Genomic DNA, 25,140 nt, shown 5'->3' with positions numbered 1-25,140 from the left:
GTACACTCTGCCATTTCATGGGAGCTGGAGATCCCAGTTTCAGTGCTTGTGTGGCAGGTGTTCATCTCCCTGAGCCACCTTCCTAGCTTCCTTCACTTTTTATATTTTTCACCTCTTCTTTTATGGGTGTGAGGAAGTAGACAGTGCATGTGTGGAGGTCAGAAGATAACTTGTGGGGATCGGTTCACTCCTTCCACTAAGATTTGGTAGCAGGTGCTATTACCAGCCAAATGATCTTGCCAGCTTCCTCTTCCTCTTCTCCCTCCTCCTTCTTCCTTTTCTCCTTTCTCTTCTCTCCTTCTTCATTCTTCCTCCTTTTCCTTTTCCTCTTTTTCTTTTTTCTTTATTTCTTCTCTCTCTCTCTCTCTCTCTCTCTCTCTCTCTCTCTCTCTCTCTCTCTCTCTCTCTCTCTCTCCCTCCCTCCCTCCCTCCCTCCCTCCCTCCCTCCCTCCCTCCCTCCCTCTCTCTTTGATTTTTTTTTTTTGAGACAGGGTTACTCTGTGTAGCCCTAGCTGTCCTGAAACTCACTCTGTAACTAGGCTGGCTTCAAACTCAGAGATCCTCCTGCCTCTGCCTCAGTAGTGCTGGGATTAAAGGCATGCGCCACCACTGCCTGACAGCTTCATTTTTAAATGTATCCTTGTAGCTATGCATATGCCTTTAACACCTCTACAACTTTCTGTTCTTTCGTGACAAAAGCCTGCTTGATCTTGTCACAGATGTAGTTAGTGCACAAGTTCATTGCTGATCCTACAGACATGTGCTTTTCACTTAATAAATCTTAAGGATCTCAGATCTCACAGGGTAATGTGAGAAACAAAATTAGCAAGAAAATTAAAAGAGAGCTTTCTTTTGGCTCACCATCACTTGTCTCTGTTAGTTCTGGCTGTGGAGAGGCAGAACATCTTGGTGGAGCAAACTGTTTCCCTCATGATGGCCAGAAGGTAGAGGGAAAGTTCACTTTATAACAAATCCCTTCACAAACTCTCTGCGCTACTATCTGTTCTCATCCAGTAACATCTCAGAAGCCCAGTTTCTGAGTTTCTTCAGTGACATGGTGTCTTAACAGGGCTACCATTGCTGTGATGAAACACCATGACCAAAAGTAACCCAGGGAGGAAAGGGTTTATTTCGCTTAAGTGTCCACATCACAGTTCATCAAACAAGTCAGGACAGAAGCTCAAACAAGGCAGGAGCTGATGCAGAGGCCACAGAGAGGTGTTGTTTACACCCTGCTCAGCCTCCTTTCTTATAGAACCCAGGGCCACCAGCCCAAGAATGACACTATTCACAATGAGCTGGCTCTCTCACATCAATCACTAATTAAGAAAATTCCTTACAGCTGAATCTTATGGAGGCATTTCTTTAGTTGAGGCTCCTTCCTTCAGATGACTCTAGCTTGTGTCAAGTTGACATAAGACTAACTGGCACACATGTCAAAACTATACTATGTTGAATGCCTCTACCCACCATCATCAGCAGAGAACAAAAGAAACAAAACCCCAATTTTATTTCTACAAATTGGACCAAAGTCTGTTGACTCCACCCCTAGTCTCCATTGCGTTATTAGATATTTTGTGAACATCTCCACTGTACTTGTCTTTGGCTTGCATGCTTTTGTCCTTTGGGTAATGTCAGTTCTTTCCTCAGAGCTTCTCTGTGATACATTGGTTTTACACTGAGTAGTCTAGTTCTTCGTCATTACCAACAGCCATAATGTGAACCTCAGCTCATGATGTCAAACTGAGGTGGGAGTACACAAAAGCCCCTCTTCCCACATCTCAGCACCATGTGGGTTCAGGAGCTGGAGACATGATACCACACCAATTCCATTCCCTCTCTAGTCACACATGTGAGCTACATGGCATGAGTGACTGTGAATTCCATTCACTAAATTACAGAATGCTGGGCATGTGCAGAGCCACCCCCCTGAGGGCGGCCTTCTGGGCATGTGTGGAGCCATGCCCAGGCCGATGTTCCCCTTTTCCTATTTAGTTCTCTCACTAGACACCTTGGCGTGAATATCTCAGCTGTCACTCACAGGCCTTATCAACGACATTTCCCCACAGTATACAGCTTTCAGTAATATTTCCTCTTAAGAATTGGGTAGTCATCAAAAATAAAAAACCAACATTCAAACAGTTAGTTTTCAATTTTTTAACTTAGGTAACTTTGGAGTATTTTACTTACATTGAAAAAACATAATTATGACTTTATGATTGGTATTAGTATTAGGTGTATTTCACACTTATAATCATTTGAAGAGTTTGATTTGCACCTTTATATATCGTGCCTTTAACGCACGCTCTTATGCACACACAGATAGAAGTGTATATACACATGCTGGCGCACGTGTACATACACTTTGATATATACTCACACAGTATGTCTCCAGGATATATTGTGTGAGTTGGTATAGAAATATTCAAAGGCAATGAAATGTTGCTCTCTAGATATATGTATATAAATAGTGTTGATATAACTGTACATACACGTGTATATGTATGAGTTCTATGGCAAGCTTTTACATTTAGCAAAATGCTGCCCTACTGGAATATCGCCACGGCAGTGGCACTTGTATGTAATGATTTAAAAGACATTATCAAGAATTATTTAAAGAACATTAAAGGTCTCATCTAAAGACAGCCACACGCTATTTATTTAGCTTCCTATTCCTTTGATGTGTCTGTATAACTGTAAGGGAGACTGTCATTTTAAATCACCACCCGTGTGGGAGAGCCGAAATTCACTCGGGGTGCTTTCTATCCCTCCCCTCTCTGAAACAGTGATGTACCACAATCCAGCTTGTTTATCTCAGTTGTAAAGCAGTCTTAGTATTGCCATTGGTGTGTGTCATCCACCATGTCCTTGATCAACTTAATTCACCAATTTGCCTCTTCCTTTCATTAATAAATAATGATCATTTTGATCATTTTGCCTGGGGGAAGCTAACTCCTCTCTTGCTGCAGGGAAATAGATCATCTAGCTGTTGTTCTGCCTTGTTCCAAGTTCACTATGGAAAGAAGATGGTTCTCATAAAGCTGTCTTAAGCATAGTTTATTTTGCATCTATTTAAACATCTTACTTTTTTTTTGAAAGAACTCTTGAGTTGCACATACTTGGCACAGATTTCATGCCCACTGCCCTTCCCCACAAGATACCTTTTCATTGGTCCATCAGTTTTCCATACCAAACGCAAGAACATCAAGACGAAACTGTTAACTACTGTTACTGTCTGTGAGGAGCTGGCGGCAGGTTCTACCCGGAGAATTTAGAGGGAGAGGAAGGTAGCCGGATAATCCTGAACCCTCCTAAGGAAACAGTTCACAGAGTAGCTCCCTGGAAACTGATGTCAGGATCAGCCTTTAGCAGCAAGCCTCTTGGCAGAGGTGCTAACTAACCAGCTGCCCCAGTGTAAACTGAAACCAAGTTGCAGTGGGAAGTCAAGGGTGGGAGTAGCCATTGGAAGCCAGGAAAGGGCAGGCAGACTGAACAGTCTAAAACATCTTTTAACAAAGTAACTGCAGGGGAGCAAGGACTAGCGGGCCACGTTCTCATCCACCTTGGCACACTGTATGCTCCATATGCCATACATTCAGGACATAGGCAGGAGGACAGCTGCTTAAAGGGGACTTAAAAACCAAGCACCTTTTCTCGTGTCTGTGTCACAGCTGCCACTCAGTTCCAGGCATGTACACTGGGGGCAACTCGTTTCTGCAGAATACAAGGGGGCTGGCAGGCTTTGGAGAGGCCTACCCTCGGCGTTGCCAGGGGTTTCGGTGGGGAGGACACATCTGGGGAGATGATGGGACTTTTGGTTTGTGATTTCCCTTTAAACAGGAAGAGATGGTTCACATTTTCCATATATATATCTCAATGAATGTACTGAATTACTGTTTTAAAAATTTGATGAAATAATAATGGATTGGTCTCCTTTTGTTATCTGGTCTTTGTTTAATTTGCTTAAGGGTTTTTGTATACAAAAGTTTACATTTTTTTTTTTGTTTTGTTTTGTTTTTTTGGTTTTTCGAGACAGGGTTTCTCTGTGTAGCCCTGGCTGTCCTGGAACTCACTTTGTAGACCAGGCTGGCCTCGAACTCAGAAATCCGCCTGCCTCTGCCTCCCGAGTGCTGGGATTAAAGGCGTGCGCCACCACGCCCGGCTAAAAGTTTACATTTTTATGTATATTTTTCTTGTGTAAAAACTGATGTAATATGTGTATAAAACACTTGTATGTATTATCTGTATATAGTGTGACAAAATGATTTTTCTTTCTTTCTTTTGGATGTATTAATAAATCTTGCTGTGAAGTAAAAAAAATTACAGAATGCTAAGCAAAGAGCTGCGTTTCTGACTCCTTGAAAGGAGCTCTGGAGCCTACCAAAAAGTGCAAGACTTTCTTTTGGCTCCACATCAAGCCCACCGCCTGTCTGAACACAGTTAAATCTTGCAGAAATAGCAGCATGTAGTATGGTTCCCTTGGTGGTGTAATTATCAGAACATGTTGTAAGCTGCCCATCAATCACATGGGAAGATGGCAGACAGCAGCAACAACAGCTGTGAATCCTGTGGTCACTGGGGTGGTGGGTAGAGGTTGTGGGGTTGAGGGTGGGGTGGCAATTAGTTCCTAATTAAAAATTTCTAAATTGTCATTTGTCATAGGAAAATCTTACTCTATGTTATACAGAAGTTTAAAATGCTGCTGCTGATGATGATGTGTGTGTGTGTGTGTGTGTGTGTGTGTGTTAGATACATGGCTCAGTGGATAAGAACACTTGCCGTCTTTCCAGAGGACTCAGGTTTGCTTTTCAGCACCCATGGCAGGTAGCTCATCAACAACCAGTTCCTGGGGACCCAATATCTTATTCTGGCTTCTGTGGATCCCCCCTCAAACATACAAAAAATAAAATAAATGTTTAAGATGCTCTGAAAATAGCAGGCACGAGCACTTTGGTCAGGTTAGGTAACATCTGTCTTCTGTCCTGGGCTCTCAGGCTACAGCTTGTGAAAGAACCTAGTGGGGAAACCCCCACTCAATTCTCGATTTGGTGTGCACCCAAAGAATCACGAGAGACCATCTTGATGCAAACACATGAGGTAGTTTGATGGAGGACCTACATGTATCTCACCCAGGAGATAACAAATGTCAGCCACGTGGCTCGAAAGCTTAGGGGTTTTTATAGAAAAGGGTTTGGGGATGGGGGAGGAATTGGCGTGGTTTCACATGATTGGTTCATTTAAACATCAGCAGACTGTATGTGCAGATCGAGGTATCAACAGAGCATCTGGTTAACATTTAACCCATGTCAGAAGGGTGGGAGATATGGAGGCGCCGGGCCAGTCCAGACATGTCATTCTCTTTATCTTTATGGCCAAGCAGCCTCAGAAATGTCTTAACGACAGGCCTGCCCGGGCATGTCCTGGCCTGCTCCACAATGTTCTCAGCCCCAGGCTTCTAAGCTCACAAACAACTCTTTGGACTAATTGACATGAGTTACATGAATCACGGGTCTTAAATTTAATTTTCTTTCACTTGCACTTTCATGGCAGCCCACTGCAGGAGTCTGTGGTTTATGCCCAGGCAGCACAGCATATAACCCCAAATAGGCCCTATTTTACTGTGAAGTCAGCATAAGGAAAAGGACAGATTTCAGAGAAAACTGGAGTTTCCCCTTTTCTTTATCAGCATATATTAAGTTTATAAAATAATGTTTCCTGGGCTGAAGAGATGGCTCAGTGGTTAAGAACACTGACTGATCTTCCAGAGGTCCTGAGTTCAATTCCCAGCAACCACATGGAGGCTCACAACCATCTGCAATGGGATCTAATGTCCTCTTCTGGTGTGTCTGAAGACAGCAACAGTGTACTTATATGGATAAAATAAATAAATCTTTAAAAAATAATGTTTCCTTAATTTATTTTATACACCTATATAATCCAGCTGGGTCATATTCACCCTTTACTCCTCTCCAGCCTCCATGTGGTCTCTTCCTCTTCCCAAACAGTCCTCTCCATAAAAACATTTTATTTTCAGCCATGTGCTGGTAGCATATGCCTTTAATCCCAGTGTTCAGGAGACGGAGGGAGGCAGACCTCTGGGCTCAAGGTCAGCCTGGTCTATAGAGTGAGGACAACCAGGGCTACACAAGAAACCCTGTCTCAAAAGAAAATAAGTCATTTTTAATTGTACATGTTTCATCTGCGTGTCTGTATGCCACATGCCATAATGTAAGAAACAAACCTAGGTCCTCAACAAATGATTGTAAGGCTGGGTCATCTCCCCAGGGTGGGCTAAGAAGATGGCTCTAGACTCCTGGGAAGACGGCTCAGGGGTTAAGAGCACAGACTGCTCTTGAAGAAGTATGAATTTGGTTGCCAGCACACACATCAGGCAGCTCAAAACTGACTATACTTCCAGCTTCAGGAGATCCAAAGCTCTCTTCTAGACTCCTCATGACCTACACACATACACACACACACACACACACACACACACACACACACAAATTTTAAAAAAATATATTACACAGTACCCTGCAAACAGGTATATAGTTTTAATGTTTTATGTATCAGTTAAAAACGAAATTAGCCTGTAGAAAAGCCTATACAAGTATCATTTTGTTGGTTCATCCAATGTATTGATTATACATTGCCGTATAACAAACTGTCCCTGCCAAGCACCAGCCTCAGCTTACAAAAGAGTTCCTGAGAAAAGGGGTATTTGAGAGTGGTGGGAAAAAAAACCCTCAAAGTCAAATCATGGGATACAAACTGATAGCCTGTGATCTGCTCAAGACAGCTTTCTCTGGACTTCTTCAGACAGCTAATTTAGAGAGCTCAGCTCTCATAGGCCAAGGTCCAATCTTTTATTTACATATCAATTCATTCATTTACTCCAAGTTTCCTTTTGATTATCCTACAAACCACCATTTCCTGACTCCAGATCAGCAGCCCCCCCCTCCCGAATTCTTAGAGAAGGACAGCAAGTCTATTAAAAAATGCAAATGAATTCAGAGATCTGCCTTCCTTTGTAAGCACAAACAATAAACAAAGCTGGGTGGGATCCTGTCCTTCGATTACCATTCTGACCATGCCTGAACCTAAATTCTCTCTATCCCAGGCTGAACTCAGGAATCTGCCTGCCTTAGTATCTTTCTGACAAGCTAATTTATTAGTGAAGCTGCCTTTGTTCTTTTGGGTCTCTGAAGCTCCTCCTATAATTCATGTTGCATACTTATATTTTGCATAGTTGAGAAATTATATATTTTTGAGCTCATGTTTTCAGAGTTGTTCTCCCACATCCTTAAGAGTCCTGAAGGTCATAGGATTTACCATTTTTGCTAAGGACATGGACACACCCTCACCTCCCAGACTTGTGCTTTTCTGATTATCATGGAGTCATTAACTTTGGCAGAAAGGATGTTCCCCAATAACCCTCAAAGGAAGAGTATTTCCTGATAACCTTGGCAGGGAGAATATTTCCCAAAGGAGGAACATGAAGATATATACACACACACATACACACACACACCCCTCAGCTCATTTCCAGGAACCAGGAAACCATGTTACACTGTCCCTTCCACATGGTCATATAATACTCAGCATGTCCCTAAACTTAGTAGCGTGTAACAACAAGATTAAAATGATCTTTCAGTCTGTGTGGATTATGGGATAACACTCCTGAGAATCTAGGTCTCTCCGGAGGTCTTCCTGCAGGTTGTTAGCTGGGTCTGCATCTCACCAGAAGATCTGAGTGCTACGTAGATCAGATCCATGCATTTGGTTACTGTTAGTTTCAGAAAAGCCAATTCCAAAATCATTGTCATGGGCCTCCAAGGAATTAGCTTACAACACTGTAGCTAGCTTTTTCCAGGGAATATTCCAGGAAAACCTGGAACCACGATGGAGCCTACCAACCCTTATAATCTAATCTCAGAAGGGATGTACCATTGTTCTTTTGAATCACTAGATGTCAATCCAGCACACACTGGAAATGAGGTATCATACAGAAGTCTGAATACCAGAATGTAGGAATTGCTTACCACCACTTACCACAGGAACAGGGGTCTGTGATGGTTTTATCTTCAGTGAACTGTTTCTTCTCTCCCCTCTCACTATTTGGAAATTACTCCTTTTTTGGTTTGTAGATTCCAGTAGGCTAACTGATAGCGCAACCTATCTTGGCTGCTGGAGCAGGAGCTTCAGTGTTCTTGACCTGGTAGGGTACAATATTTCAACTTGTCTGGCCTGAGTGAGTGATTTGGGGGATGGCTCATCCCAAATTCCTTTCCCTTTGTGTGAAACTGGGATGCTGGGGCAGGAAGAGTATCTCCTATCACAAGTGCTGTGGGACATGGGAAACTGCTATTTCTCCACTTTCATATAGACCATGTTTGTTTCTTGTGGGAACAAAGTCCTAGAAGGAAGCAAACAGAAACCAACACAGCTGAGAGGTCCAGCTATAATGTCTGTCTTCCTATACTCTCTTAAGTTTGAAACTTTTCTATTGTTACAAAAAAAGATGTGTTTTCATTTTATTAATATTTTTTTGAAACAAGAACTGCTACTCGGGCCAAGATAGGTTGACCTTGTAAGCCTGTCTTAGTGTCAAGTGCTGAGGTGTGTGCATTACAACGCCTGATTTACAATGCTTTCCTTTGAAACAAAAAGACGATTACTAATTTACCCAGACATTGGGGTGTGTCTCCCAATCGTTGTTTCCTTTACTGAAACCTCACCAGCCTTTTGTGAAATGATCTAAATATCATGAGTTCACTTTTCAGTCTTAACAGTTTGACACCTAGAAAAACAAATCCCTCAGATTTTCAGTTGTGTCCCTAACCTTGCTGTCCTCAGCCTGTAGCAGTCATTTGTCTCATGGCAACCCTTAACAGCTTTCGGATGAACTAATGATGCTTCTAAGTATAACGTAGATTGTTGCCCCAAGCTTGTTCAGCACATTGTTTTGTCCACATGAAGACTGCTTTGATATTTTCTGCCTGCCCAGGTTAGCCCCTATGTGTAGGCTTTTCCTGGTCAAGAGAGCTTGTGGCCATTATGTCTTCCCTCTCCCAAATAATTCATAAAAGCAGGGTGGGGGGACTCCCAGTCCTCCACGATACCCCTTTATCCTAAACTATTGTTTCTCATCTCTAAGCAACTTCTGCCTGAATCAGTCCCTATCCAACCACTATGACTCCACTTTTTTCTTTTTTCTTTTTTTTTAATTAGATATTTTCTTTATATAAATTTCAAATGTTATACCCTCCCCCCATCGTGCTCCCCTACCCACCCACTCCCACTTCTTGGCCCTGGTGTTTCCCCTGTACTGGGGCATATAGTTTGCAATACCAAGGGGCCTCTCTTCCCAGTGATGGCCGACTAGGTCATCTTCTGCTACATAATGCAGCTAGAGACACAAGCTCTGGGGGTACTGGTTAGTTCATATTGTTGTTCCACCTATAGGGTTGCAGCCCCCTTCAGCTCCTTGGGTACTTTCTCTAGCTTCTCCATTGGGGGCCCTGTGTTCCATCTTATAGATGACTGTGAACATCCACTTCTGTATTTGCCAGGCACTGGCATAGCCTCATAGACAGCTATACCAGGGTCCCTTCAGCAAAATCTTGCTGGCATATGCAAAAGTGTCTCAGTTTGGTGGTTGATTATAGGATGGATCCCTGGGTGGGGTAGTCTCTGGATAGTCCATTCTTTCATCTTAGCTCCGAAATTTGTCTCTGTAACTCCTTTCAGAGTACCCTCAGAATAGGGTATTTCGTTCAATGGAATGAATTATCCACCCATTGGTCTTCCCTCTTCTTGATTTTCTTGTGTTTTGCAAATTGTATCTTGGGTATTCTAAGTTTCTGGGCTAATATCCACTTATCAGTGAGTACATATCTAGTGACTTCTTTTGTGATTGGGTTACCTCACTAAGGATGATATCCTCCAGATACATCCATTTGTCCAAGAATTTCATAAATCCATTGTTTTTAATAGCTGAGTAGTACTCCATTGTGTAAATGTACACATTTTCTGTATCCATTCTTCTGTTGAGGGACATCTGGGTTCTTTCCAGCTTCTGGATATTATAAATAAGGCTGCTAAGAACATAGTGGAGCATGTGTTCTTATTACCAGTTGGAACTTCTTCTGGGAATATGCCCAGGAGAGGTATTGCTGGATCTTCCGGTAGTACTATGTCCAATTTTCTGAGGAACCTCCTGACTGACTTCCAGAGTGGTTGTACAAGCTTGCAATCCCACCAACAAATGACTCCACTTCTAAAACAATCTTTTGTGTGGAACTTTGTGAAAGGCTTTTTGAAAATCTAAATAGACACCATTCATGAGTTTCTTTCCATGAGCGCATGTGCCTCCAAAAAAGGCTTTAATAGCTCCATTTGGCTCAGCACTCTCTTACTGACAGCACACATTCTCTTCTCAATCTTCCTGGACTCACTCTGGAGGAAACCAGCTAGGCCTGCCTGCCTTCCTTCCTTCCTTCCTTCCTTCCTTCCTTCCTTCCTTCCTTCCTTGTTGATCTGCCTAATCCTTCAGGTACTACAGGACTCTAAAGATTTAAAGTCATATAAGATTGTAGTGAAGTTAGCAAGTTGAGATTAGAAACAGAAATATTGATTCATGTGTGGTAAATATGGGCAGTAAAAAAGTAGTGTGAGAAGCATGGGCAGTTGATGGTTAATGATTAAAGGTCTAGAATGTTCTAGATACTTCAAAAATGTGTACTGTTGTTGATTTCCCTCCTCTCTTTAAAAGTGTGTGTGTGCGTGTATGTGTGTGTGTGTGTATGTATGTATGTATGTGCGTGTGAGTGTGTGTGCATATGTGCATGTGTGTGTGTGTGTGATGTGTCTGAGCATCTTAGTCTGTATGTATGAACACAGATGCTTGTTGGGTTGTACCACGGTACATGGGTGGAAGTCAGACTTCCGTCTGTGTGGAGTTGGTGCTCTCCTTCCTCAGTCGGCCCTGGGGATCTGGTTTGCAGAGCAGAAGCTTTTACCCAACGTCATGTTACCACCCACCCGTGTTTCCTTTTCTGCAAATCCTCTTTTCCCAGCTTTCCTCCATTCCTGACCTCAAACTCTTTGTGGAGTTCAATGACCTTGAGCTTCCCATCCTTGTCTTTTACCTCCTAAGAGCAAAGCTCACAGGCTACCACAGACTTAGGCTGGGGTTGAACTCAAGCCTCGGTGCATTTTAGGCACTGCTCTGATAATTGAGCCACTTCCTAACCCCGGAGCTTTCTGGGTTTGCTTTTTTAATGTGTTTTTGTCTGCAGATCTCATCCTTTCTGGTTTTCTGTTTGTTGTTGTTGTTGGTAGTGGATGTGGTGTTTTTTTCGAGACAGGGTTTCTCTGTGTAGCTCTGGCTGTCCTGGAATTTGCTCTATAGACCAGGCTGGCCTCGAACTCATAAATCTGCCTGCCTCTGCCTCTTGAGCACTGGAATTAAAGCCAGGAGGGTGAACATCAGCTCAGAGAGCAAGTGTCAGTCACTTCTCTGCATCTATGCTGAGATCTATGGGAGTATGTGAGACAGGTGTGCCAAAGCAAGCAACTGCTTACCTTTTCAGCTAGGAAACAGTGGAGAGACCAGGGTCCTATGAGTCCCCTTCCAAGGACCCTTATGACCTGAGACACATAAACACAGAAGGAAAAAGCCCACTAATAATTAGGGAAAAAAATCAATCAAATCAATAGAAACACCCAAAGAAATCCACTTTTAATTTAAAGAAGATGGAGCTAGTTGAGCAACTTCCAGGATAGCAGAGGTACAATAGAGAAAACTTGTCTCAAAACAAAACAAAACAAAACAAACAAATAACAGATAGAAAAGGATGTAGTGAAACACTATATAAATACTAAAAGGTGTTTAGTAACCATCACTGTTGGTTCTGAGTGTTTTGTATATAAATGGTTACCCCTAAACTGGTCTAGAACTTAAACATTTCTCTGTTCTCAAGTTCTGACTTTTCTTTCTTTCTTTCTTTCTTTCTTTCTTTCTTTCTTTCTTTCTTTCTTTCTTTCTTTCTTTCTCTCTTTCTTTCTTTCTTTCTTCTTTCTCTCTCTCTCTCTCTCTCTCTCTCTCTCTCTTTCTTTCTTTCTTTCTTTCTTCCTCTCTCTCTCTCTCTCTCTCTCTCTCTCTCTCTTTCTTTCTTTCTTTTTTTGTTTTTTTTTTTGTTGTTGTTGTTGTTGTTTTTCGAGACAGGGTTTCTCTGTGTAGCCCTGGCTGTCCTGGAACTCACTCTGTAGACCAGGCTGGCCTCAAACTCAGAAATCTGCCTGCCTCTGCCTCCCAAGTGATGGGATTAAAGGCGTGCGCCACCACGCCCGGCTTCTGACTTTGCTTTTCATAAATCAAGGGTGTCATCAGCAAAATCCTCAGCCACTAGACCAAGAAAAATGTCAACAAAAAGGTTTTGTTGAAAGTGAGTTTTTGGAGCCAGTGAGATGGCTCAGTGAGCACTTCCTGGTAAGATGACCTGATTTTGATCTCCAGGACTCACAAGGTGGAAAGAGAGAAATCCTGCAAATTGTCCTCTGATATACATACACACCACACACACAAATACACACACACACACACACACACACACACACACCCCATACACAAACATACATACATTTGCTTGTAGTTTCCCTTTAGCAGGGTTCCAGACTGTTTGGACACATTTGCTGTTAACTTTATATTGCAAACAGTCTTTTCAAATCTTTTTAGCATGTTACAGATTTTTGAAACAGTGCCTGTCATATTTACCATTGTGCTTAGCTGAGATGAGGTATAAACTGTCAAGCAAACAAGCTCACATAGAAACACACAAACAGATACATATACTCTCTTTGGATTTTGTCCTAAGTAACATGCGCGCACACGTACACACATACACACATACACACATACACACACACAGTATGTAAATAGGTAAATAGAACATGCTAACAGTCTAAAAATAAAACGTTTTCACGCCTGAGTACTAAGACGTCTTACGCCACTCGGGTAAGAATCACTCTGAACTTTTGCTGTGTACTTTTTCACATCTAATCTGTTGTTTTATAATTTGTTAAAGGATGTGTTTTTTTGGTTTTTTTTTTTTAAGGTAAGCCCTTCCCACATACCCCTGGTAGGTCTGGAACTCACAGCATAGCCTAGGCCGGCTTCAAACTTGCAGCTGTCCTGTCTCTGTCTCTTGGATGTTGGAATTCAGGATTAGTTACCATGCCCGGCTCCACTTGATGAACTGTGAGCTGCTTTCCTTTCCTTTTGTCCTTCCACCTCCCCTACTGTAATGGCCAAGGGAAGTAAGCATAACAAAATCCTCCCCAGTCACTTTTCCTCCTACCTTCTTGAATGCTGATAAAGAACTCCTGGATACATAACTGCTAATGCAATGATGCTGTAATGCCTGTAAGATGCTGAGTGAATTTTTCTAAATTTGTTAGAAAGATGTAAGGCATATGGGGGGAAAAGTTAATAGTTGAATGTGCTAAGTGTTCAGGTGCCCATCCACGGAGCCCAGAAGAGGGCACTAGACCATCTGGAGTTACAGATCAGCCAGGGCTATATAGAGAGATCTTGGACGGGGGGGGGGGGGGGGGGGGGGAGGGAGAGAGAGAGAGAGAGAGAGAGAGAATGTGCTAAGTGTTCAGGTGCCCATCCACGGAGCCCAGAAGAGGGCACTAGACCATCTGGAGCTGAACTGGGGGTGTGAGCTGCCTGAACTGAGTGCCGGGATGGAACCTGAGTTGTCTAGAAAGCAGTAGCCCTTATAAACACAGAGCCTTCTCTTCAGTACCACATTTCTCCTCTGTGTAAAGTAAACTCTGCCATGATATGAATGACATGCAGAGTGTCACGGGACAGGAATAGACCACAGAAGGAGCTCCAGATGCAATGTTCTGCCTCATTCTTAACAGATACTGTAAGGAAGAGCAATGGCACCTGGGAAATTTACCCCCTAAGAAGAGCAACGAAACACCTCAGTGGTCTGACATCTTAAACATTTCTGGCAAGACGTTCAAAGCAAGTATGACTGCTTTTCCTAGTTTTATCTCATTTATTTTCCTTTGATTTTATACTCTAATCATAAGTCAGGTGGCAGCTGACTTTCTGTCCTTTTATTTTAAATGAAAATAGGCTTTGAAGCAGCATACCATAGGCTAATAAAAAAATTAATGTGGGCCAATGAGGTAGCTCACTCAGCAGATAAAGATATCCTGGATGCCCAGGATCCAGATGGTAGAGGGAGAGAACCATTCCTGAACATTGACTTCTGACCTCTACAATTGGCTCCCACATGTTCTCCTTTCCTATCCTCACTCTTTCTCATGCACATACACAGACAGACAGACAGACAGACAGACACATACACACATAAATAAAGAAATATAATTAAAAGCTAACATTCTAGTCTTTGTGGGTTTTTTTTAAAAATAAAGTTCCATTCTGGCATCTGGGAAAGAACTTCTCAGTGCTTGGTGAAGCTTATTAGTGATAATATGTTTGGAATCAATTATTATAACTAAACAATAAACAGTATTTGATACCAGGGATATGGCTCAATTGAGTGCTTGCCTAGGGTTACATGCCCAATACCTCATTAATGGCATGGTGGCATACTCCTAGAATTTGGTAGGTAGAGGCAGCTGGATCAGAAGCTCAAGGTCACCTTCGGCTGCATAGCTAGTTTGAGGCCAGTCTGGGCTACATGAACTCTTGCTCTTAAAAAAAAAAAAATCAAGGGCCAGTGAGTTAATTAGTAATTAAGAGCATTTGTTTCTCTTACAGAGCATCTGGCTTCATTTCCCAGCATCCATATGGTAACAGTTTATCTCTCCACCCCTAGCCCAGCATCCATATGATAACAGTCTATAACTCCACTCCCAGCTCAGCATCCATATGATAACAGTCTATATCTCTACCCCTAGTCCAGCATCCATATGATAACAGTCTATAACTCCACTCCCAGCCCAGCATTCATATGATAACAGTCTATAACTCCAGCCCCAGCCCAGCACCCACATGATAACAATCTATATTTCCAGCTCCAGGGGATCTAGTGTCTTCTTCTGGCCTCCATGAGGTGCCAGGTACACTCGTGCCCATACACACATGCAGGCACACAAAGACTTATACATGTAAATTGATTTTTTATCAATATTTTAAGATCAGTATTTTTATATGATACAGTATTTATATGACTGTATCATATAAAATTTCCTCTTACCACTATGTTCTGGAAATGACACATACCCCAGTTCTTCTCAGACTTGGCACTACTGATATTCTCTATTTCAAGAACTTCCCTGAGTACTGGAGGATGCTCAGAGGGATTGCTGGTGTCAGTCTGCTAAATGTGAGTACCACCTTGCTCTTCCAAGTTGTTTGTGTAAGAAACATCTCCAGATGTGGCCTAATAGCCTTGGGCAGAAGGTAAATGAGGATAACATATTCGTTGGGAACTCCTCTCCCATATCCACATAGATAGAAGATGAAAATTCATAACAAGCAATGACAGGGAAAAGACAAGTCGATCCACTGATGCACCATTACTAAACCAAAACTCAAAGAGGGGAATCTTTAAACAAGGAAGAAAAACATCTTGTTATCTCTGTGCTATTAGTTATAGTGGGGGGAATTGTGTAATAAAAATACTTGTTTTTAAATAACCCTATATTAATTTTCCTTATGCAGTTATTTATATACTTCAACTTAATAAATACCATCTATGGGGCTAGAGAGATAGTGCAGTGCTTAAGGGTACTTGCTGCCCTTGCAGAAGACCCGGGTTTGGTTCCCAATACCAACATAGTGGACAGCTCACGACTGCCTGTCATTCCAGTTCCAAGGTATCTGATCCCCTCTTTTGGTGTCTGCAGGTGCCAGCACACATGTTATGCTATGCAAACATTTTGGCAAATACTCACATATGTAATATAAACATTAAAAATAGAAAACTAACAGCTAGTCAACATGATGCACATACCTTTAAAATTCCAGTATGCAGGAAGCAGAGACAGGTGGATCTCTGTGAGTTTGAATCCTGTGTAATGAGGCCCCATCTTCAAAAGAAAGAAAGAAAAGAAAGAAAAGGAAGATTGTCACCAGTGTTCTAGCCATTAAAATGCACTGGATCTAAATACCTTCAAAGTAAGCTTCTTTGAAATTAATGGCATTCTTGTCTTCCCAATCATATGGAGTTCTTGCTCACTGAATCACAGATAGTTATTCTGGCTCTGAGGGTGATGAGTTACATCATCTTGGGCAAGTTGTTTCCCTACTCAAGTCCTCAGGTTCTTCATCTGCCAAACTGAAATGCTTGAATCTGCTTCTGCCTGGGAAGTTCTCAGAACTTCTTAGTTGTCAGAGTTCTAAAAGTTACGTCAAGTGCTCAGAGGAGTGACTGTCACTCAGGGAGTGCCTAGTGCATGTCGACACTTATGAACATTTGCCGGTGTGAGGCCAGTTTTTTAACACTTTCCTCCCACACACTATTTTTGGGTAATTCATGCTGCAAAACGATACTAAGCAAAGTACACTAAGCTCCTGATAATCTTGTACAGTACACAATCAAGCATACATAGCTGGCCTGCTATTATATCAGACTACTAATAGTCTCTGCAAATATAAATGGGAAGTCAATGATTTGTGACAAAAGAGCAACAATAACGTCTCAAAATACACGATTTCTCTGGAGACATGTTCTCACTGTGTAGCTTTGGCTACCCTGGAACTTAATATATAGATCAAAGTAGCCTCAACGTTAAACAAACATCTACCTGCCTCTGCCTCCTGAGTGCTGGGATTAAAGGCATATGTTACCATACTGGTTCAAAATATGTTTTCAAAATCCCACCCCCAAGTTATAAATACATCTTTTAGTCTAGATGTGGTAGTACATAGCTGTAATCCCAGCCTTTGGGAGACAGGGGCTGGAGGATTAGGAGGCCATATTTGGCTACACAGCAAGTCTGAAGCCAGCTTGGGTTACATTAGTCTCTGTTTCAAACACCAAAAGAAAATAAGCTCTCTTTTCAATTGATAGTTGAGGTAGAAAGTATTTTTTTCTATGTGAATCCTAACAACAATAAAGTCTGCATTGACAGCATGTACTCTTTGCCAGGGACTAGCTTAAGGATATTGCTAAATCCTCAGCCAAGAACAGACACAGACGTAGTGCTTAAAGGCTTGCTCCCTTATGTCTCCTTCACATTTTTTAACATTAAAAATCATCATTCTCATTATTACTGTGAACTTGCTAATAATATCTCACTTCAGTGATTGATTAGTAATCGAAATAGTTAAGTTCTCACTTGCATCAGAGTTAGTAACATATACTCTTTCTAAAAGGACATGTTTAAAAACAATCATTTAAAGGGTGTGATATCAGGGAAAGGATGCAATAGGGAGCCTACAATACTGTTCACTCAGGGAGACACTATCTTCAGATAAGACAGGTACACAGAGCCAATTGTCTTTGCAGAATCAGTCAAAAGGCAAAGGCATCTAGGTGAGAACTCAAAGCTATAAATAACTTCATCAAAGAAAGAAAAAGCCTGGGTGTGCTGACATATGCTTGTGCCCAGATAGGGAGGACACAGCGGATTAGAGTCTGGTTACCCTTGTTGACATAGCAAGTTTGAGGCTAGCCTATGCTATTTAAGACCCTGTTTCAAATAAACAAAAACAAAACAACAAAGCAGGTAGGAAAAGTGTGTAGAATTTTGTCTCCAGTAACTTCTGGAATGGTCTAGAGAATATCCTGACTCCTGGCTTCTGCCTCAGCAAGAAGAGAGCAGAAAATACGATGTAATCTCACAGATTCCCGAGGATCTCCCCCTCTGACACAAACAGAGATGGAAAAAGCAGCATGAGTGCTCACTGAAGCTCTGCAGAGAACAAAGGAGAGGACTACAGCACAGGACACCAGGCAGGCTGACTAAAGGAGACAGAGAGACTCCAGGGGAAAGAAGAGGTTTCATGCTCAGGACAAGAAAGTCAGGCTGGTCCTGAGCTCACTATATAGGGGAGGGTGGGCTTGAACTCATGATGCTCCAACTTCCATCTCCTGCATGCAGTCATCGCAAGTATACACCACCAAGCCCGGCTGTGTTCTGGGCATAATTTTCCAGTTCAAGAGGATTTTTGAATTATTTAACAAAGAACTAAAACTACCCATAATAATGATAAACAGTCTGCTTGAGGAGAGAATGCAGTCAGTAAAAGGAAGTCCACGAAATGATTACTGAAAGTGGTAAAATGGCTCAGTGGCCAATGGTAGTTGTAGCACTAGCCAGACAGCATGAGTTTGAGTCCCCAGAACCTATGTAAAAGCCAGACAATCCTCTGACCTCCAATATGACCCTGACGCAAGAAAACAAATACAGAGGTAAAAAAAAGAAACAGAAAGAACAAACGTAAGGCAGATCATTTGAAGTTATGAAGCCTTGTGAGCAACAAAGAAAAATAAATGGAAACAATCAGGCAAAGTAAGCCAGGCATTGTGGTCACATTCTTGATCCCAACATCTAAAAGACAGAGAGAGGCCAGAGGATACAAATACACAACTAGCTTGTCTTATATAGTGATCCATACACACACACACAAACAAACACACACACACAAACACAAACACACAGAATGCTAAGGAACTTATGGGACACTGCCAAGCCAACCAATATATACATTATGAGACTCCCAAACTAAAAAGGAAATGAGAAAGGGGCACAGACCTTACAAGAAGAAATTTTCATCATAAACTCCCCAAATTTGATAACAGAAATGAATATATAAATTCAAGAAGCTCAAAAAACCTGAAGATAAATTCATATTATAATCAAACTGTGGCAGGATATGGGTGGCTCAAACTAGAACGCCACCACCGCGATGACTGAGACAGGAGGACTGCTGTAAGTCCCAGAGCAGCCTGGACAAAAGCGTGACAATACAAATTAAACCGCCTAAGTTACAGATGAAGCATATCTTCCAGGCAGCAAAGAAAACAAGAAGCCGGTTTGCCAGAGAGGCTTATCAGGTTAATGGTCCTTTCTTCTCATTTTTGCTTGATTGTCTGCCTGTGTATGAGAGGCATGGAATCAGATCCACACACAACTGTGGAGATCAGAGGACAACTTCATGCAGTCCGTTCTCTCCTCCACTTGTAAGTGGGTTCTGGGGATCAATCTCAAGTTAACAGACTTTGGTCTTGTCAGTCAAATTCTTAGCAGAAACAGTGTAGCTGGGAGAGAGGATGGTGACATATTAAAAAAAAACTGGAAAAATGGAAAAATACAAGAATTCTGTATCAGGCAAATTGCTCTTTGAAATGAAGGAAAAATTAATACTTTCTTAGGAAACAAATGCTGAGAGAAACATTTGCCACCCAAGTCTGATGACCAGAGTTTCATTCCTGGGACTCAGGTGTAAAGAGAACTAGTCCCCACCACTGTTGTCTTCTTACCTCCACGTATATGCCCAGATACACATGTGTATGTACACATCCACTAAATAAATAAAATGTCAAACAACTTAAACGAGGAGGAAGTTCATCCCTGTTAGACTTGCCCTGTAAGAAATTGTTGACCGGGGGCTGGAGCCGTGGCTCTCCCTGGACTCACATCCAGCACCAGGGAAGCCAATACCCTTTTCTGTCCTCCACAGGCACTGCATACACTTGGGCATATCCACACACAGATATATAGATAAAAATGAAAGGTTTGTTTGTTTTTAAGATGCTAAATGGCATTGCTGAACTTGTTAGCACAAACACTTGGTGGCACTTCAGCATTCAGGAGACAGAGGTAGGCAGATCCATCAGTTTCAGGACAGCCTGGTCTATACTAATTCCAGGAGCCAGAGCTACACAGAGAAACTGTGTCTCCCCCAAACTCCACCCCCCCTACACATGTACATGCACACATACCTATCACACACACCACACACGCACACATGCAAATACCACACATACCACACACACACATGTACACACACATACTCACAGATGTTAAATAGCATCACTGAAATGGAAATGTAAGGCTTTTGGTCCTCTGTAAGAACACAAATTTAAGGTGGGCACCTTCCAATGTCTGAAGCTTTTGTTAAAGTGCTGTCAAGGCTGCCCAGATCACTAATCGTGTCTAAAGAATTGGCTCAGAGCTTAAGAACACACACTGCTCTTGCAGAGAACCTGGTTTCAGTTTCCAGCCCTCACACAGTGGCTCGCCACCATCTGTAACACCAGTTCCAGGGCATCCCATGCTATTTTCTGTCGTTTGTAGACACCTGTGCACATTCATGCACTGCACATTCTCAGGCCATACATATACACATAGAGCGAATGAATGAATAAATAAATCTTTAACACATCATTAATGTGCTGGTGAGTAAGTTCTTAATGTCAACACTCCTAATGTTCCATAAATTAAAAAAAAAAAAAGTTGTTGGGAGAGCAATTTGACTCTAAATGACAACTGCTGAACTCCCCTTTGCTCTCCCCAAGGCTTCAAGTAAAAGGTCCCTCAGTCAAACAGCCAGTGACTCCCCTTGGACCACAACAGCCACTCTGAACAGATGCCTTGAAAAGCTACATAAGGATCCCAGTCAATTGCTGTGGCACGGCATGCACAGACTTGCAAGCAGAACACCCATAATCATAAATAAATCATTACAAAAAAGAGTAATTAAAATAAAAGAACATAGTCAGGTGTGGTGGTGTTTGCCTTTAAGCCAGCCTTCAGGAAGCAGAGGCAGGAAAATCTCTGAGTTGAAGCTAGACTGGTCTATAGTGTGAGTTCAAGGACAGCCAGGACTACACAGTGAGACTGTGTGTGTGTGTGTGTGTGTGTGTGTGTGTGTGTTTGTATATATGTATGTATATACATTCCAGGAGGTCTAATCCAGTAAACAAACCTTTGTTGGGGATCCCTGGACCTGGCAGGGAGGTTCAGGGCCTGAGTCTGTGTCTCCACAAGCTCCAGGCTGCTGTGCACAAATTCTGAATTGTTTAGATATGCATATGGAGAAAGAAAGAGACAAAGACAGAGACAGAGACAGAGAAAGAGGTCTTTTGTCACAAAGGAAAATAACCAGTAAATGGAATTCTCATCAGAAGATCGCTAACTTACTATACTGTAGCAGGGTACAAAAATTCAAAGACATGCCAGAAGAAGCTATAAAGAACTAGCCAGGGGGGCTGGTGAGATGGCTCAGTGGGTAAGAGCACCCGACTGCTCTTCCGAAGGTCCAGAGTTCAAATCCCAGCAACCACATGGTGGCTTACAACCATCCGTAACGAGATCTGGCGCCCTCTTCTGGAGTGTCTGAAGTATAGCTACAGTGTACTTACATATAATAAATAAATAAATCTTAAAAAAAAAAAAAAAAAAGAACTAGCCAGTGAAAACTCAAGAGCTGCAACCACAAGTCATCTAGGGACACCAGTCTTGTGGCCCAGGTGTGGCAGCATGTGCCACTTTCGATGGACAAGTATGTGATGAAGAAGTGGGAAAGAGAAAAGTGGAGCAAAGGGTGTGCAAGGGAGAGAGACAGGGCTGGAGATGAGATGACTGAAGCGGGTGAGCGAGAGGGCAAAGGCCAACATGCCCTCATTGCCCAGTAGGATGAGCAAGTTGCTGTTTTTGTACAGTAGCCTGGAGCTTGTGCAGAAACAGACTCAGCCCCTGAACCAACACCCAGCTGCCAGATCCCCTGGCAAAGGTTTGCTTTCTGGACTAGACCTCTTGGGAAGACCACAGGTGTCCACAATGCTACCAGAGGCATGCTGGTGTCTGATTCATGCTGCTGCTCCAGGCCACAATGACGCCTGAGGTTTTGTCCCATGATTCAGGCACACACCATCATGTTTACCTTCCAAAAATATTTTCAAAATATAATGTATCAAGTCCAAGAACAGTACTAAGTTGAACATTTAAAAAATCCATCAACTCAGCTAGGCAGTGGTGCCACCCGTCTTTAAGAGAGGCAGAGGCAGGTGGATCTTTGAGTTCCAGGTCATCCTGATCTATTGAGCACTCCAGGACAGACAGAGCTGCAGAGAAACCATGTCTTAAAAAAATGAAGAAGAGGAAGAGGAAGAGGAAGAGGAGGAGGAGGAGGAGGAAGAGGAAGAGGAAGAGGAAGAGGAAGAGGAAGAGGAAGAGGAAGAGGAAAAAGAAGAAGAAGAAGAAGAAGAAGAAGAAGAAGAAGAAGAAGAAGAAGAAGAAGAAGAAGAAGAAGAAGAAGAAGAAGAAGAAGAAGAAGAAGAAGAAAAATCAATCAATTCGGGCTGGAGGAATGGCTCAGAAATTAAAGGCCAGGCACCACCTTGCTCTTTCAGAGAAGCCAGGTTCAATGCCAGCACCCACATGGTGACTCATGACCATTTCCAGGGCATCCCAAATCCTTCTTCTAGACTCCCCAGGCACTGGGCACACAAATGATAACCAGACATACCTATAAGCATTTAATAAAATAATAAAAAGTTAAAAATACATCTACTTAATTAAAAATTCAGTTTAAAAATAGGCAGGAATGGAGAGATGGTTCAGCAGTTAAGAGCAATTCTTCTCTTGCAGAGGACCCAAGTTCAGCACCCAGCACCCACACTGGGCAGCTCACAACTACATGTCACTTCAGCTCCACAAGCACTTACATTCATGTGATACAAAAGACACAAGAAAATTAAGAGTTGATCTTAAAAAAGAAAAGGAGCCAAAGACTTTAACAGATACTGTACCAAAGATCTACACATACTAAACAAACATATCAAGAGATCCATACCAAATGTCATCTAGGAAGTACAAATTAAAATAACAATGAGCCGGGCGTGGTGGCGCATGCCTTTAATCCCAGCACTTGGGAGGCAGAGGCAGGCGGATTTCTGAGTTCGAGGCCAGCCTTGTCTACAGAGTGAGTTCCAGGACAGCCAGGGCTACACAGAGAAACCCTGACTCAAAAAACCAAAAATAAAATAAAATAAAATAACAATGAGATATTAGTACATGCTTATTACAAGGGCAATGTCCAGAATATTGACAGCTTCAAGAACCAAGCAGAGTGGAGTCCCAGGAACGCCCTTCAGTGCCGGTGGGAATGTGAATGTTTCAGTAAAGATACTTAGGAAGTTTTCAAACATACATACTTTTAGCATATGTGGTGTATATACATACTCATATACTTAAAATAAATACTCGAATACAAATAAAAAATTTTAAAAGATATTAAATGGAAATACCCTACTAAGTACTTTATTTAATGTTCCATAGTTAGGAGATATTTCATTCAGGGAATACAAATTACTTCTCACTGTTATGGTTTGAAAATAAAATGCCCCCACTGGCTCAGGTTCTAACACTTGTTCCTCAGCTAATGGTGCTGTTCTGAAAGGCTGTGGAACGGTCAGTATTTCACTAGGTATAACCTTTGAAAGCTATACCTAGCCCTTGCTCCCAGTGTTTCCCTCTACTCCCTGCTCTAAAGAGAAGTGATAACCCCTGGTTGCATCCTACCTCCACTAACTGGGATGAAGGCTTTGCTGCATCTTTCTTCCAAGATGGAATGAGACCATCTGAAACCATGAATCAAAATAAATATTTCTTTCTGTGTTTCTAACAAAAATTGTGATCACAGAGGTTAAAAACATATCTAATATCTATATAAAACTAATATAAAAGTGGAATCATTGTTTCAGTTGGTCGTGTGCTCTTGGACCTTTGAAACTGGTTTGTGACAGGATCTGGGTAAGTAGGCTGAAAAGCCCCACCATACTGTGAGAAGAGTTTAAAGGGCAATGATGTAGGAGTGCAGAAGACCAGAAAGTCAATAGAAATAAAGAGAGTGCTCAAGAGGTTTTAGATGGACTCCAACTCCATTAAAGCACTGAGCTACAGTCCAGTTATATCACAATCTGGCAGATAATTAGTCTACATTTTGCTGTGTCCTTAGAAATGGAGTGAGGCTGAATTCCCAAGCAATAAGCTAAGCAATTTGGCAGAGGAAATTCCAAGAGAGCATAGCACTCAGTTGTGGCATGGTTATCAGTGGCTGCTTTTAGCCATGTTTACAGTGAGAACTAGGAAGGAAAAGTGGAGAAAGGTGGGAAAACACAATGGTTAGGAAATGGTGCATTTAAAGTTGTGAGTGGTAAGAGCAAAGTATAATATCATATTTGTATGAAAGTGCAATAATAAAACACATTAGTTTATGCACTGTAGCAGTTTGGATGAGAAATAAAGGGAGAGAGATGGACAAACAGAGAAAGAGAGACAGAGAGAAGCACAGAGATTATTAGATCCATTAAAGGAAAGTCATGTACATTTTAATGGGATAACTGGAAAGGTACATTGAAGACATTTTAAGAATTAATAGGGCAGTACATTGAGCTCCATAGAGACAGCGCCGGGGCAAGCAAGAGCCTGTCGGGCACTGGGCAACTCTACCTCTCGGAGGAAAATCAACTAAACATGGGCAAAGGAGATCCTAAGAAGCCAAGAGGCAAAATGTCCTCATATGCATTCTTTGTGCAAACCTGCCTGGAGGAGCACAAGAAGAAGCACCCAGATGCTTCAACTTCTCAGAGTTCTCCAAGAAGTGCTCAGAGAGGTGGAAGACAATGTCTGCTAAAGAAAAGGGGAAATTTGAAGATATGGCAAAGACTAACAAGGCTCGTTATGAAAGAGAAATGAAAACCTACATCCCCCCTCCCCAAAGGGGAGACCAAAAAGTTCAAGGACCCCAATGCACCCAAGAAGCCTCCTTCGGCCTTCTTCTTCTATTCTGAGTACCACCCCCAAATCAAAGGTGAGCATCCTGGCTTATCCATTGGTGATGTTGCAAAGAAACTAGGAGAGATGTGAAACAACACTGCAACAGATGACAAGCAGCCCATGAGAAGAAGGCTGCCAAGCTGAAGGAGAAGTACAAGAAGGATATTGCTGCCTACAGAGCTAAAGGAAAACCTGATGCAGTGAAAAGGGGGGTGGTCAAGGGTGAAAAGAGCAAGAAAAAGAAAGAAGAGGAGGAGGATAAAGAAGATGATGAAGATGAAGAAGATAATGAATGAGTTGGTTCTAGTGCAGTTTTTCCCCCGTGTCTATAAAGCATTTACCCCCTCTGTACACAACTCA

Source organism: Mus caroli, unplaced genomic scaffold (assembly GCF_978045245.1).
Source record: "Mus caroli unplaced genomic scaffold, Mus_caroli_1 scaffold_19, whole genome shotgun sequence".
Lineage (NCBI taxonomy): Eukaryota > Metazoa > Chordata > Mammalia > Rodentia > Muridae > Mus > Mus caroli.
This window is presented reverse-complemented; position numbering follows the sequence as displayed.